The sequence below is a fragment of the Petromyzon marinus genome, unplaced genomic scaffold (assembly GCF_048934315.1).
Source record: "Petromyzon marinus isolate PM22_M1 ecotype Great Lakes invasive population unplaced genomic scaffold, UKy_Petmar_22M1.pri1.0 PM_G_Scaffold_38, whole genome shotgun sequence".
NCBI classification, from domain to species: domain Eukaryota; kingdom Metazoa; phylum Chordata; class Hyperoartia; order Petromyzontiformes; family Petromyzontidae; genus Petromyzon; species Petromyzon marinus.
The window spans coordinates 2,040,001-2,045,000 of NW_027422961.1; the positions used below are offsets into that span (position 1 = coordinate 2,040,001).

Sequence of the window (5,000 nt, forward strand, 5' to 3'; positions counted from 1 at the left end):
GAAGAGGAGATGAACTACGATTTTTACGAACAGATTAAAAGTCTAGTTGAGTCGGATGACTCTGCAGATGACTTTACAGAGGATGATGAGGATGTGGAGGAGTCCTTCCTCGACATATCGGCTGAGGAACCCGTGTTGGGAAAGTTTCCCATTGACACCAAGGGAACTATCACGGTTGTACTGCCTAGTCTGGAGTATATATGCGTTATCTGTAAACAACACATGGGCAAAGCATCCGAACTTGTTGCACATTTTAACATCAAACACAGAGACATTCCTCTGGTGTTTAAGTGCGCTAAATGTGACAAAACCAACTCAAACCACCGATCGATTGCCTGTCATGCCCCCAAATGTGGGGGAATAAAGTTAACTGAGGAAAGCTTACCAATGGTCTGTGAATGTTGCCAGGCACGCTTTGCGACTCTAAGTGGCCTTTCGCAGCACAAGAGGCATGCTCACCCAGTCACCCGTAATGAGGAAAGGATTAAAGATGGTATAGAGGGTACCACGCAGAGAGGGGTACACCGTAGCTGCTGGTCTTTGAAGGAAGTAGAACAGCTGGCCCTTCTAGAGTTGCAGTTTCAGGGGAAAAAGAATATCAATAAGATCATTGCTGAAGCGCTTGGGACTAAGACCAACAAGCAAGTCTCTGACAAGAGACGGGACCTAAGTAAAAAGACAGGGGCCCCCATGTCAGACAGCTTACATTTTTCTTCTAGGCCTCTTGAGACATTGTCTCCCCCACCAAATGTAACAACGGGGACTTCATCCATACTCGCTCAAGCAGCTGAGCGGCTTACGAATGAGAATTCTGGGACCCTGGAAAAGCCTGCAATGGAGGCAATAAAGGCTTGGCTTAACGGCGAGGGCCAACATGATGCCCTCGTAGAAACTGCCACAGCATTGATGCTTTGTCCGATGAGATTGGTGAAAAACAAAGGCAAACGTTCAAAACCTGAGAACGACATTATTAAACCCAGGATATTACCCACACGATCTTGGATGAAGAAGAGAGCGGAAAAACGAGGAAGCTTCATGAAGCACCAGAAGCTCTTCTTTAAGAACCGCTCTCTTCTTGCGTCCTTAGTCCTGGATGGCACTGAACGTCATGAATGCCGAATCCCGAACGCAGATGTATATCGTTTTTACTGCGAAAAATGGGAGAAGGTGTTGCCATTCAATGGCCTGGGCCAATTTAAGTCATCAGGTGTTGCAAATAACGAATACTTTGAGCCCCTAATTTCGGTGGAGGAAGTTCAGACTGCCATACGGGCCATTAAACCAACGTCAGCAGCTGGGCCAGATGGCCTAACAAGGGCTGCAATCTGTGCTGCCGACCCCGAGGGTCGGACACTGACAGCCCTATTTAATGCATGGATGATTACAGGAATTATTCCCAAAGAGTTGAAAAAGAATAGGACGATTCTTATTCCTAAGGTTATGGACGATGAAAAGCTGAAAGAATTGGGGAACTGGAGACCAATAACGATTGGTTCAATGATTCTGAGATTATTTTCCAGAATAATGACTGCACGTCTTGCTCGTGCTTGTCCCTTAAACCCAAGGCAGCGTGGTTTTATAGCGGCATCTGGCTGCTCTGAAAATCTTAAGGTGCTACAGGACCTTATGAGACACGCTAAGAAATTGCACAGGCCGTTGGCTGTCATGTTCATCGACATAGCGAAAGCTTTTGACTCGGTTTCGCATGCTCATATTTTATGGGTGTTAAGGCACAAGAAAGTAGATGAACACGTGGTGGGCATCATCCAGAACGCCTACGATCGGTGTACGACCTCGTTCAAAAGCAATGGCGAGTCGACTCGAGAAATTAGCATACGTGTTGGTGTCAAACAGGGTGACCCCATGTCACCCCTGCTCTTCAATCTTGCCATGGACCCTTTGATATGCACCCTAGAGTCACACGGAGTTGGGTACTCCATTGATACCGACCACGTGACAGCTCTTGCGTTTGCTGATGATTTGGTGTTGGTGAGCGAATCTTGGGTTGGTATGGCCGCCAATCTAGTGATCTTGGAATCATTTTGTGGGCTATCGGGATTGGAGGTTCAGGCCAGAAAGTGCCAGGGCTTCATGATAAGCCCAACCAAAGATTCATATACGGTGAACAACTGCGACCCATGGACTATCAAAAATAAAGATGTCCATATGATCCAACCTGATGAATCAACGAAATACCTTGGTCTGAAAATTGGCCCTTGGACTGGCACTATACAGCCTGATCTACATTGTCAGCTAAAGACATGGATCTCGAAAATCGATGAGGCGCCTCTGAAGCCAACTCAGAAGGTTGAACTACTCAATGCCTATGCCCTACCCAGATTGTTATATCCTGCAGACCACTCGGACTGCAAGCAATCAACTCTCCGTGGGTTGGACCAAGAGATTAGAAAGGCGGTAAAAGGATGGCTCCACCTTCCCGCTTCAACTTGTGATGGACTGTTATATGCCAGAGCCCGAGACGGAGGCCTTGCCATCTTGAAACTGGAAAAAACAATCCCTTCGGTTCAAGTTAGAAGGCTGCAACGTATAGCAAACTCGTCCGATGCTATCACCCGTAATATTGTGTCCTCGCAGGGTATGGAAGAAGAATACCGTAATTTGTGGGTACGAGCAGGGGGTGACAGTGATGCAATCCCAACATTCGTTCTCAGGGACTCGGTGTCAAAAGAACCTGTATATCCGAGACCCTGCGATTGGAGGGAGCATGAATTTCAGAGATGGTGCGAAAAGCCGGTTCAAGGAAGGGGCATTGTAAACTTTGCGCATGATAGAATCAGTAATGCTTGGTTGAGGCCATGGTGCGGCTTTAAACAATGCTTTTTTATCGCAGCACTACAACTAAGGGCAAATATTTACCCAACAAGAGAAAGCTTGAACAGAGGCAGAGATGGGGCCTTACGTTCCTGCAGGAAATGCTCTGCCAGACTCGAGTCCCTTTCGCACATTCTCGGTCAATGTCCTGCAGTACAGAAAGCAAGAATTGCGCGACATAACAAGATCAGTAACATTCTGGCAGACGAAGCGGCTAGATTGGGCTGGTCTGTATACAAAGAGCCACGGTTCATATCCGAGACGGGAGAGATGAGAAAGCCTGACCTCGTGTTTGCAAAAGATGAGGAGGCGGTTGTGATCGATGTCACCGTCCGTTTTGAGCTTTCAAAGAATACCTTGTCAGATGCTGCCTCGCACAAAGTTTCGTACTATACCCCTCTTGGTGATCAAGTCAAAGTGCTGACGAAGGCTAGCAAGGTCACATTCTTTGGATTCCCGGTTGGGGCAAGAGGAAAGTGGCCCCTTGAGAATAACGAGGTACTTACCTCCCTGGGCCTGACCAAACCCAGAACGACATCACTGGCCAAGATGATTTCCCGCAGAACGCTGCTTTTCTCTCTTGATATTCTGAGAATGTTCTGTGGAAATTATGCGGTCTATGAACAGTCATAGACAACCTCCGAAACAAATAATAGTTTTGTTTTAAGATGTCATTTGTTTTAGATTGATTTTGTTATTTTCGAAGGTGAAGTCGGTTTTTATTTCATTTTACTATTTTCCACAATTTAGATTGTTATTTTCCAAGACGAAGTCTTGGTTCTTTTTTTTATTGTTAGTTTTTTTTTTAACACGTCGTATTTGTTACTTTAGAGCTTAGAGGGGACTTTATTTTCGCCTTACTATTTTCTGCCTACAAAGAAGATTAAAAATAAGCTTTTTTCAAGATGGTTTTGTTATTTTCCAAGGTGAAGTCTTGGTATTCTTATTTTACTATTTTCCATAAAGAAGACCTTTCTTTTAAATTTTGTTATTTTCCAAGACGAAGACTTGGTATTTTTATTATATTGCTATTTTTTTACACGAAGCTTATTCAAGAGCACTTATATAGATTAGACTTTGTTATTTTAATTCTTTATTTTTTGGACTACATCAGTTCGAGAGTCCTGTAACTTACTATTTTCTGCCTACAAAGAAGATTACAAATAAGCTTTATTTAAGATGTTTTAGATTAGATTTTGTTATTTTCCAAGGTGAAGTCTTGGTTTTTTTATTTTACTATTTTCCACAAAGAAGACTTTTCTTTTCTTTTAGATTTTGTTATTTTTCAAGACGAAGACTTGGTATTTTTTTTGCTATTTTTTTACAGGAAGCTTTATTCAAGAGCACTTATATAGATTAGACTTTGTTATTTTAATTCTTTATTTTTGCACTACATCAGTTCGAGAGAAGACTACAAACCAGCTTTATTTAAGATGTTTTAGATTAGATTTTGTTATTTTCCAAGGTGAAGTCTTGGTTTTTTTATTTTACTATTTTCCACAAAGAAGACTTTTCTTTTAGATTTTGTTATTTTCCAAGACGAAGACTTGGTATTTTTTTATTGCTATTTTTTTTACACGAAGCCTATTCAAGAGCACTTATATAGATTGGTCTTTGTTATTTTAATTCTTTATTTTTGGACTACATCAGTTCGAGAGTCCTGTAACTTCCTATTTTCTGCCTACAAAGTCAGCTTTATTTAAGATGTTTTAGATTAGATTTTGTTATTTTCCAAGGTGAAGTCTTGGTTTTTTTATTTTACTATTTTCCACAAAGAAGACTTTTCTTTTCTTTTAGATTTTGTTATTTTCCAAGATGAAGACTTGGTTTTTTATATTGCTATTTTTTTTTTACACTGCTTTAATCAAGAGCGCTTATATAGATTAGACTTTGTTATTTTAATTCTTTATTTTTGGAATACATCAGTTCGAGAGTCCTGTAACGTACTATTTTCTGCCTACAAAGAAGACTACAGACAAGCTTTATTTAAGATGTTTTAGATTAGATTTTGTTATTTTCCAAGGTGAAGACTTGGTTTTTTTATTTTACTATTTTCCACAAAGAAGATTTTTATTTTAGATTTTGTTATTTTCCAAGACGAAGACTTGGTATTTTTTTTATTGCTAGTTTTTTTTATATATGTTACTTCAGAGCATAGAGAGGACTTT

General features: G+C 41.1%; 1 pseudogene; it reads left to right on the forward strand.

Moving 5' to 3' along the window:
- LOC142916156 (28S ribosomal RNA) overlaps positions 1-5,000 on the forward strand; it is a 10,539-nt pseudogene that overhangs the window by 3,269 nt on the left and 2,270 nt on the right.